The sequence below is a fragment of the Sus scrofa genome, chromosome 9 (assembly GCF_000003025.6).
Source record: "Sus scrofa isolate TJ Tabasco breed Duroc chromosome 9, Sscrofa11.1, whole genome shotgun sequence".
In the NCBI taxonomy this organism is placed as follows: Eukaryota; Metazoa; Chordata; class Mammalia; order Artiodactyla; family Suidae; genus Sus; species Sus scrofa.
Genome location: NC_010451.4, coordinates 75,763,080 through 75,775,532, shown reverse-complemented (window position 1 = coordinate 75,775,532; position 12,453 = coordinate 75,763,080).

Here is a 12,453-nt window from a genome sequence, read left to right as displayed (position 1 = left end):
GGCTTCACTCAGTGGCTTAAGGATCTGGTGTTGTCATGAGCTGTGATGTAGGTCAAAGAGGTGGCTCGTATCTGCCATTGCTGTGGTGTGGTGTAGGCCCACAGCTGCAGTTCTGATTCAATCCCTAGCCTGGAAACTTCCATATGCCACAGGTGCGGCCCTAAAAAGAAAAAAAAGTCTTGATTGTCTTAATAACTAAACCTAACACCACACATGTCTAGCTAAGTTATTAAAAATTATAATGGCATTTGACATCAGTTACAAAGGATAACTACTATGTTTTTTATTTTTATTTTATTTATTTGTTTTTTGCTTTTTAGGGCCGTACCTGTGACATATGGTGGTTCCCAGGCCAGGGTTCAAAACGGAGCTATAGCTGCCGTCCTGCACCACAGCCACAGCAACACAGGATCCGAGCCACATCTGTGACCTACACCACAGCTCATGGCAACACCAATCCTTAACCCGCTGAGCGAGGCCAGGGATCAAACCGGCAACCTTATGGTTCCTAGTTGGATTCATTTCTACTGTGCCGCAATGGAAACTTTTTTTTTTTTTCTTTCTAATGGCTGCACCTGTAGCATAGGGAAGTTCCCAGGCCAGGGACTGAATCCATGCCACAGCTGTGACCTGCACCACAGCTGTGGCAATGCCAGATCCTTTAACCCACTGCACTGGGTTGGGGATTGAACCTGCACCTCCATAGCATCCTGAGCCACTGCAGTCAGACTCTTAACCCACTGTGCCACAGTGGGAACTCCATAAGTACTATCTTTTATTAAAACTGGCTAAAGATAAATTTCAAAATAATCATTATCATCAGAACCCTGAAATAATTATTTAAATCTGCTTTCATCTCTATAGACAGTAAACTCTGGTTTACTTTTTTCTATCTTAAAAATTATACCTTTGTAAGAGTTCTGCTTCAGGCTATGATGGAATGGTAAACTAAAAAACTGGGCAAAATATATGTTACAGTAGCTTTAAAACATTGAATATGAGGCAAAATAGGGCTGTGAACTCTAAGAAAAAGGAAACAAACAAGGTGAGACCTACCATTACAGCAGCTGACTGCCTGGAGGCAGTTTCCAGCCACTGTGCAGGGTAGGGGAATCCAGACAAGACCCATACGTCTCCCTGACTTGAAAAGACAGATATTAGAAATCAGGGAGGCCAAGATAGAATTCTAAGGCAAAGTACCAACAGGAGGAATCTTCTCTTAGAGACAGCTCTGGAGTTTTTCAGAGTTCCCAGATCTTTGAGTAATGATCTATGCATTTGTGAGAGTAAACTATGCCAGACTTTGGAAAACACTAGAAAGGAAGAAACAAAAAAAATTCTGGAGCTCACAGGGGATAAAGGGCTTGTGTTCCTACTAGCAGGAGGGGAAATTTCATAATACATAGAACATCAGGTAGAATCCTCAGAAAAAATGTTGCGTTATGAATAGTGCTAAGTAAGTCCTACAATAAAAGTTGCTCTGCACTTAACAAAGCTTAAAAGCAGACATCACAAAGATCTAACTGATTCCAGGTCATTTAACTGCTAGTTAGATCATGATTTGATATTATTAAACAATATAACAAAACCCCACAACCCACAATGAAAAATAAAAAAATCACCAATCAGGAGTTCCCATCCTGGTGCAGTGGAAACGAATCTGATTACGAACCATGAGGTTGTGGGTTCAATCCCTGGCCTTGCTCAGTGGGTTAATGATCTGGCGTTGCCATGAGCTATGGTGTAGGTCACAGATGCAGCTCGGATCTGGTGTTGCTGTGCCTCTGGCTTAGGCCAGCATCTACAGCTCTGCTTTGACCCCTAGCCTGGGAACCTCCATATGCCATTTGTGTAGCCTTAGAAAGGACAAAAGACCAAAAAAAAAAAAGACCAATTATTATCAGGAAAGTATAAAACATAAGAAAATGAAAAATCAACCAAGAGACTAGACCTAGAAATGATTAATTTTGGAACCAGCAGAAAGGCCATTAAGACAGCTATTATAAATAATCCATAAAGTCAAGAAGTGGAGGGGAGACATATATAATAAGGAGAGAAATGGAAGATATATAGGATATAATAAAAACTAAAATATCTAACATGGAAAATTAACTCAATGGGACTATGTTGGACAACGCAGAAGAGAAGATCAGTGAATTTGAAGGCACAGCAAAGGAAATTCTCTTAAATAAGGCATAAAGAGAAAACATTTCTTAAAATAATTTTTGGACAATGTTGAATAGGATAGTAACATGTATATCTGGGGTCCCAGAAAAAATATTTAAAGAAATAGTATTCAGATATTTCCACACTTAAGGTTATATACTCACCAATTCATGAAGCTCATTGCACCCAAGGAAAGCAAATGTGAAGAAAACTACAGGAGTCCCCATTGTGGCTCAGTGGTAACGAAACTAACTAGTATCCATGAGGATGCAGGTTCGATCCCTGTCCTCAGTGGGTTAAAGAGCTGGCATTGCCATGAGCTGTGGTACAGGTTGCAGATGAGGCTTGGATTTGGTGTTGCTGTGGCTGTAGCCTAGACTGGCAGCTACACTCTGATTCAGCCCCTAGCCTGGTAACTTCCAGATGCTGCAGGTTCAGCCCTAAAAATACAAAAAAAGAAAACTATGGAAATGTACATAATAATGAAGATGATGAAAACCAATGATAAATAGAAAATCGTAAAAACAGCCAGAGGAAGTGATCCCATACCTACAGGGAAAGATGATAATAAGAGGTTTCTTAAGGCAGAAAACAACAGCGTAGTAACATCTTTAAGGTATTGAAAAAACATGACCAACCAAGAAATCGATACCCAGTGAAAATAACTTTTAAAAACAAAGGCAAAATAAGAAGGGAAAAAAAAAAAAACTAAGATAGTTCACAGTGCTGCTAGAATTGCACTGAAAGAAATATTAAATATAAATCAACAGACAGAGGAAAAGTGATACCAGATGGAAATTTAGATCTATAGAAATAAATGAAGAATTCCAGAATTGAAAATAAGTAGATAAATTTAAAGTTTTTTTTCTTAGTTTTAAATTTATTTAAAAGATAATTGACTCCTTAAAGCAAAATCAATAATGATGTATTGTTAAGTTTATAGCATACATAGCAGTAAAATGTGTAATAATAGCACAAAAAAGAAGAGAGAAAAATGAAAATACACTGTCAAAAGTAATTATTATTATACATTAAGTAGTATACTATTATCTAAAGGTAAAGTGTAATAAGTAGGTGTATGTTTTAAACACTGAGAGCAAACACTAAAAAATGAAAATCAGATTTAGCTAGTAAGGCATTAGTAGAAATCAAAAAGAGAAAAAATCCAAAAGTAGACAGGACAACAACAACAACAACAACAACAACAAAAAGGAGTTCCCGTCGTGGCGCAGTGGTTAACGAATCCGACTAGGAACCATGAGGTTGCGGGTTCAGTCCCTGCCCTTGCTCAGAGGGTTAACAATCTGGCATTGCCGTGAGCTGTGGTGTAGGTTGCAGATGTGGCTTGGATCCAGCGTTGCTGTGGCCCTGGTGTAGGCCAGCGGCTTCAGCTCCGATGAGACCCCTAGCCTGGGAACCTCCATATGCCGCGGGAGCAGCCCAAGAAATGGCAAAAAGACAAAAACAACAACAACAACAAAAAAAAAAAAAAAAGACAGGAAAGGGGGTGGGAGATGGAGTTAAAAAAGAGCAAGATGGTATATTTAAACCTAACCATATTCATAATTACATTAAATGCAAATAGCCTATACTCCCCCAATTAAAAGGCAGAAATTAGATTCAAGGGGGCAGTGGGGAGTAAAGCCAAACTATATGCTATCCAAGAAAACTAACTTTAAATATAAAAACAGAGGTAGATGGAAAGTAACTTGATAGAAAAAGATATACCATGTAATCATTAATTTCAAAAAAGCTAGAGTAGGCTATGTTCTTATCAGCCAAAATATATTTCAGAAAAAGCACTAGTAATAGGAATAAAGAGGAACATTTCATACAGATAAAGAGGCCAATTTATCACAGAGACATAAAATCCTAAGTGTATATGCACTCAATAACAGTGCTTCAGATACATGAAACAAAAACTAACAGAATTAAATAAGAAATAGAAGAAATATGCAATTATACCTCCAAATTTCAACAAAATCTCTTGATATAACAGGCATACAGAAGACTTGCACAAACTTATCAAATAATTGACTTTATTCATATTTATAGAGCACTCCACTCAACAACAGAATACATATTCTTCTTAAGTACAAAATAAATTTTACCAAGATTAACTATATAGGAGTTCCTGTTGTGGCTCAGCAGGTTATGAACCTGACTGGTATACCTGAGGACATGGGTTTGATCCCTGGCCTTGCTTAGTAGTTTAAGGATCTGGTGTTGCCATGAGCTGTGGCGTCAGTCACAGATGCAGCTTGGATCCTGCATTGCTGTGGCTGTGGTGTAGGCCAGCAGGTGCAGCTCTAATTCAACCCCTAGCCTGGGAACTTCCATGTGCTGCATGTGCGAAACTAAAACACACACACACACACACACATACATACATACACACATATATATAATTTGGGTCATAAAATAGGTCTCAATAAACTTTTAGTAGGACTGAAATCACATGTATTATGTTCTCCATGCATGGCAGAATCAAACTGGAAAACAAGAACTAAAACTATTTGGAAATTCCTCACATATCTAAAGGATAAATAATAAACTTCCAAGTGACCCATAAGTCTAAGAAGAAATCACAAGGATAATTAGGAAATATTTTGAATTAAATGAAAACAAGAACACAGCATATCAAAAATTTTACAATGCATTTGAAACACTGCTTAGAGGGAGATACATACTATTAAATACTTAGAAAAGATGAGAGGTCACAAACAATTATCTTATTTTCCACCTTAACAAACTAGAAAAAGAAGAGCAAATTAAAACCCAGAGATGCAGAAGATAAAAAATAATAAAAAGCATAAATCAATAAAATAGAAGACAGGAACACAATAGAGAAAAACAGTAAGACCAAAATATGGTTCTTTAAAAGTATCAAAAAAATTAGAAACCAATGGATGCACTGGGGGTTTGGGATGGAAATGTATAAAATTGGGTTGTGATGATTGTTGTACAACTATAAATGTAATAAAATTCATTGAGTAATAAAAAGTATATAAAAAACATTTATAGAATGTGGGTTAAATATATATATTTACATACAGGTAATGGTACCTATAGGGTGATACTACTCAGCTATTAAATATAATAATGTAAATGATATGTAGAACCACAGAAAATACTGATGATACATTATTATATGGAAAAAATGAGGTCACAAAGCAAGACATTTATTGTTTGCCTCTGTGTAAAATAGACACATGTGCAGAGAGATGCAGAGAGCAAGAGACAATTAAAAGATATAAAACCAAATTTTAAAAAAATCTCCCAATCATAGGAAAAAAATAGTGGAAACCACTAACCACACAAATCAGGAAAAAAAAAAAAAAAAAAAAAAAAAAGGAAAGAAATCACCAGTAGTAGGTATTAGAGCAAAGATGTCTCTACAGATTCTAAACATAATAATTGATGTGATAAAAGGGGAGTGCTCTGAACAAATTTATGCCGATAAATTAAACTACATAGGTGAAATGGATTTCTTGAAAGATATATATAGCAAAGTCACTGAAAGAGATATCATGACTGTCCCTATGCAAATAATCAAATTCTCAGTTAAAAAACTGTCCCAAAGAAAAATCCAAGCCTAGATGCATTCATTATTGATTTATACCAAATATTTAAGAAAGAAATAATGACAATTCTAGAAAATCTAAGCAAAAATAGAAGATGAGGGACACTTGCTCATTTTATGAAAGCAGTATTGCCATAATATCAAAATCACACTATAAAGCAAAAAAACCAAACCAGAACAAAAAAACCCAAAACAAAGACACAAGCATCCTTTTAAAAATTAGCAATTTGGGAGTTCCCATCATGGCTCAGTGGAAATGAATCTGACTAGCATCCATGAGGATGCAGGTATGATCCCTGGCCTCAGTCAGCAAGTTAAGGATCCAGCATTGCCATGAGCTCTGGTAAGTTACAGATGCAACTCGGATCCCACATTGCTGTAAAGCTGTAGCGTAGGCTGGCAGCTACAGCTCCAATTCGACCCCTCGCCTGGGAACCTCCATATGCCATGGGTGCAACCCTAAAATAAAAAGACCAAAAAATTTAGCAATTTGAATCCAACAACACATAAAAGGGACCATCTCTTATGACCAAATGGGGTTTATCACCAGAATGCAAGTTAGGTATAACACTAAAAAATAAAGTACTATACTGATTAAAAAGAAAATTCATTGTGTGTATGTGTGTATACATACCATATCTTCCACAGAGATAAATGGAATATTACTCACCCATAAAAAAGAATGGAATAATGCCATTTGCAGCAATATGGATGGATCTGGAGATTATCATACTTAGTAAAGTTAGTCACACAGTGAAAGACAAACATATGATATCACTTACATGTGGAATCTAAAAAAAAAAGATGCAAATGAACTTATTTGCAGGACAAAAACAGACTCAGAGTTTGTTACAAACAAACTTATGGATACAGATGGGTGGGAGAGGAATGGGCTGGGGGTTTGCAATTGGCACATGCACACTGAGATATATGGAATGATTGGCCAACAGGGACTTGCTGTATAGCACAGAAAACTCTATCAAATAGTCTGTGATAATCTATGTGGGAAAAGAATCCAAAAGAGAATGGATGTGTGTACATGTATAATGGAATCACTTAATTCTACAGCTGAAATTATCACCACATTGTAACTCAACTATACTAAATAAAACTTTAAAAAATAAAAAATGAATTTTTAAAAAATTAATATAAAAAGAAAAATGATTATTTAAATTAGATTCATAAAAAGCATTTGGTAAAATTTAATACCCATTTTTAAAAAAACGGAATAAAAAGAAACTTAATCTCATAAATGTCAATTACAAAGAAACACTAGAGCTAATATTAAACTTTATGTGAAAGATTCAATGTCCTAGCCAGTGCAATAAGAAAAAAATAAGTAAATGAAAAACATTGATTGTGGAAAAAGAAGTAAAACAGTCTTTAACTGCATATGTATTAATTGTTTATATAGAAAATTCTAAGAAATTTACAAAATAAGTATTAGAACTTGTAAATGAACTTAGCACCACAAGATACAAAGTCAGTATATAAAAATTCACCACATTTCTTTATACTACCAACAGTATCTGAAAATAAAATTTTAAATCTTAAAAAAGGAGGAAATTAAATAGTCTTCTAAAAAAGGTGCTGGAAAATTAAATATACATTTACGTAAAAATTAACTTTAGAGCACAACCAAATAATACACAAAATTAATTCAAGATGGATCATTCGCATAAATATAAGAGTTAAAACTATAAATATTTCATAAGAAAACATAAGAGAAAATCTTCGTGACCTTGGATTAGGCAAAGATATCTTAGCTATAATTTTAGAAAACATGCTTAAAGAAGGAAAAACTGTTAGATTGGAATTCTATAATCCATTAAAAAAAGCTTCATAAATGAAGGCAAAATAAAGACATATGTGGATACATAAAAAATGAAAAAAATTATTCTATTGCAGAATTTTACTACTGGATATGCCAAAAGAATTTTCATTGGCTGAAAAGAAATGGCACTAAATGGAAAGCCCAGATCTTCAAAAAGAAATAATGAGAACCAGAAAAGAAAAATGTGAAGGTAAGTAGTTTTAAAAACTTTTACAATTATATTTATTTTATAAATATTTTAATCCATAAAAGACTATTCACTGAAGCAAAAATAAGAGTGTATTATGGAATTTATAGTAAATACATGATAAGTGAACAAAGAAAAGAGACAGTAAATAGTTATTTTATTTACATACATATGTGTATCTGTGTGTGAGAAGTGGCATAACATCATTTGAAGGTAGTCTGCTATTAGTTAAACATGCATATTGCATTTTTATCAAATCACTAAAAATAAGAGCGGTCAACAGATGAAATTTAGTACAATACTAAGACTGATTTGATCCATCAAAAAGAAGGCAGAAGAGATACAACAGAAGAATAAAGAATGAATTTGACTAAAGGAAACAATTACCAATACAAAAAGATCAACCATGCCAAAAATTACATTAACAGTATGTGGACTAAATCCTCTAATTAAACAGCAGAGACTGTTGGGCTGGATTTTTAAAAAATAGAAGGATCCAACTTTAAGCTGTTTACAAGAAACACACTCCAAATATAAAGACTTAAACAGATTAAAAAAGAGTGGGAATGACATAAGCCAAAATGATAAAGTAATAAACTCCAAATTTTGCCCCTCCAGAAAATCAATTAAAAAAAAGCTGAAACTGTCAAAATGAAGTATTGTTCTTGAACTCTGGAAATGAACCAAATACTTGCAGCAATTAAAGGATTCACCAAAGAAAAATGCTGATTCTCTGAAAGAATCATGAACTTTGTGTCATTTTAAGTTACCCTATTCCCATCCCCCATTTTCTAATCCAGCAGTAGCTCTGAAAATAATAGCTCACATTCCTGGTACTAGAGGAAGCAGAAAGTACTTCATTCATAAAGAATTCTAATTATTTGTTCTGACATGTCCTGACAAAATGCTTGTCTATATTGCACCTAACTTGGAACTGGTGTAGTGCTAAGGCTGCTTCCTGGGAGGGCATTTGTCAACAACATTCATAGGCTAATATCTTAGTTGCATTGTCTGAGCTAATAAATAACAGTTAAGACAATAGAGTAACCATAAAACTAGAGAGGACGGGCTAGGGAATGAGATATTTGAGGGCTATGAATAGTTCTGGCATATCCCTGGGAATCTGGACAAACAAAGAACTGAGCACATGCTCAGAAAACCCTGGAAAAGGCTATAAGATCTCACCTCCTGCTGACATTGAAGTTCTACAAAAACAGGAAGTGAAGGCTATTGCAGAATTCTAAACTTCCTGGCTAAGAGATAAAGCTGCACCTCAACACACAGACACTTAAAGAGTCCTTCAGCACAGACTAGAATAGTTTTTTTTTAGCACCAGGCATTTAAGGAAATCTCTGTCCAATCATTAGCTAAACATCAAAGTAACAGAGACTGCAGGGGCTACACATAACACAGAATAGACTGCACAGAATTAGGTCAGAAAATCTGATAAATAAACAACAATTACAATTAGCAGCAACAACAGTCTGGAGAGGAAAGAAAAATCTGATTTCCTGAGTTTCGCATTATAATATTACAATTACTAGATATATTACAATATTAAGCTTTCAACAACAAAAATGGTACACATGCAAAGAAATAAATTATGCCATGTACACAGGAAAAAAAATCAGTACAAACTGTATCCAGGAAAGCCCTATATTGGTTTTCTACTTGAAGACTTTAAACTAGCTATTAAAGTATATTCAATGAATTAAAGAAAACTATGTCTAAAGAACTGAAGGAAAATACTAAAATGATGTCTCACCAAATGGAAAATAACAGTAGATATAAGTTACAAACACAAGCCAAGTAGAAATTTTGAAGTCAAAAAGCATAATAACTGAAATGAAAATTTCACTGGGGGAGCACAAAAGCAGATTTGAATAGACAGAAGAAGGAATAGGAAAACATGAAGAATCAGTTGAAATTATGCAGTTTGAAGAACACAAAGGAAAAACTAGAAAGAAAATTTAACAGAGGACTGTAGGACTCCTCCATGCGTGCCAGCACACACACAATGGGAGTTCCAAAAGGAGAGAAGACAGAGAAAGAGCAGAAAGAATACCAGAAGAAATAATGGCTAAAAATCTCACAAATTTGATGAAAAATATTAATTTATACATTCAAGAAATCCAAGTAGGAAAAACTTTTAAGAAATCCACACCTAAACACATTATGATCAAACTATCAAGGCTGATGAAGGCATTTTAAAAATACAAGAAACAAGCAACTCATCATATACAAGGGATCCTAAAGTAAGATAAGTAGCTAATATCATTTCTGGGTACATAGAGGCCAAAAGGCAGTAGGATGAGATATTCAAACCGCTGAGAAAAGAAAATTGTCAGTGAAAAATTTAACTTCTGACAAAATTATTCTTCAAAGATGATGGAGAAATTATAAGACATTCCCAGATAAGCAAAAGCTGAAAGTTTGTCACTAGCAGAACCTGCCCTACAACAAATGCTAAAGGGAGCCCTTCAGGCTGAAATGAAAAAACGCTAGTGGGAAATTTCATAATAATAAAATAGTTTATCAAGAAGATATAATAAACTAAATAGTTATGAATTTAGTGACAGAGCTTCAAAATGCCTAAATAAAAACCAAGAGAACTAAAAGACAAATAGACAAATTCACAGCCATAACTGGATATTTTAATATGCCCTTCTTGGTAACTGATAGAACATATAGAAAATAATGTAAGATTATAGAAGGCTGAAACAATACTCTCAGCCAGTTTTATCAGTTTGATGTTTTTAAAACTACAAACCTAACATTCTTTTTAAGTGCACGTAGAACACTGACCAAGCTGCACCATATCCTAGGCCATAAAATAAATCTTAATAAATTTCAAAGGATTTGAAATACAGAGTATTTCTTACTATGTGTGTTTTCTTACCAAGCAGAATCAAACTAGAAATGAAAATAAAGATATCTGCAAAGTTTTCCAAATATTTGGAAATTAAACACACTTCTAAAAGAAACACATGAGTCAAATAACATCACAACGGAAATTAGAAAATATTTTGAACAGAATGATAATGAAAACATAACATTTCAAAATTTGTGGGACACAGTAAAGGCAGTACTTTCAGGGATTTTTATAACTTTAAAGGTCTAAATTAGAAGAAAAGCAGTGTTTTACAACCAATGATCTATGCTTCTACTTTAGGAAATAAGAAAAAAGAAGAGTGAATTCAGTCCAAAATAGAAAGAAGAAAAAGTGGACAAACAATATTGAAAATCAACAACTCAAAAGCTGGCTCTTTGAACAATGAGTGATACTGATAACTGACCATACTGTTTAAAAAAAGACAAATTACCAATATATCCAGAATTGAAAAGGAGACATCGCCATGATTCTATATTTACAAAGAGCTAATGGGGGATAATATGACAACCTTATGTTAATAAATTCAACAACTTAGATGAAATGGACACATTTCTTGAAATATACAACTTACCAAGATAGAACCAAAAAAGGAGAAAAAAAAAAAAAAAAACCCACACAGAAAATCTGAAGAGTCCAATTCTATTAAATAAATTTATTTCCAAAAACCTGCCCACCAATAAAACTTCAGGACTGGATGATTTCACTAGTGAATTCTACTACACATTAAAGGAAGAAGTAATGCAAATATGACACTCTTCCACAAAATAGAAGAGGTTGGAACACTTCTCAGCTCATAGAAGCATAGGAGCATAATCATGCTACTAAAACCTGACAAAACTATTACAAGTATAGAAAATACAGGTCAGATTCCCTAAGGAACAATTATGGAAAAATTATTTAAAAATTATTAGCAAACACAATCTAGCAATATATTAAAAGGATAATCTCTTTTGACCAAATGTGGTTTAATCTAGAATGGCAAGGTTGGATTAATATTCAAAATAGTCAACCAGAATGGTTCACTACATTAATCAACCAGAATGATTCAGAATAAATTTAAAAAATTATGACCATATCAACAGATGCAGAACAGAAGCACCTGTTAATGATAAGGCTTCTTAACGATCTAAAAACAGAAATGGAATTTCCTTCATCTGATGAAACACTGAAACTATTTGATACTAAAATCAGGAAAGAAATAAGGATGTCTGCTCTCATTTCTTCAATATAACATTAAGCTGAAAGTTCAAGCTAGTGCTGTAGGGCATAAAATAAAAAAGCTTGGAAAGAATGAAGTAAAGATAACATGATTATGTACATAATCACCAATGGGACTACAAATTCTACTAGGAGTAATATATTTAGCAAGGTTTAAAACATGAGGTCATTATACAAAAAATAAATTTTAATTCTGAAAATTAGCCAAAATCATTTGCAAGATAAAATTTTAAAATAACATTTATAATGGAATAAAAATTGAAATATCTAGGAATCCAAAAAAAAAAGGTACACAACCTATACACTAAAAACATGAGATAAAGAAGTTTCAATAAATGGAAAGATACACCCTGTTCATATATTAGAAGATGCAAAATTACGATGTCCATTCTCAAAAATTGATATATAGTTTAATGAGATCCCATTAGAAATCCAAGCAATACGGCTTTAAGAATTTCAGGGAGGTCCCATTGTGGTGCAGCGGAAACAAATCTGACTATTATCCATGAGGCCTCATTCAGTGGGATCTGGTGTTGCGTGAGCTGTGGTGTAGGTTGCAGAGACGGCTCAGA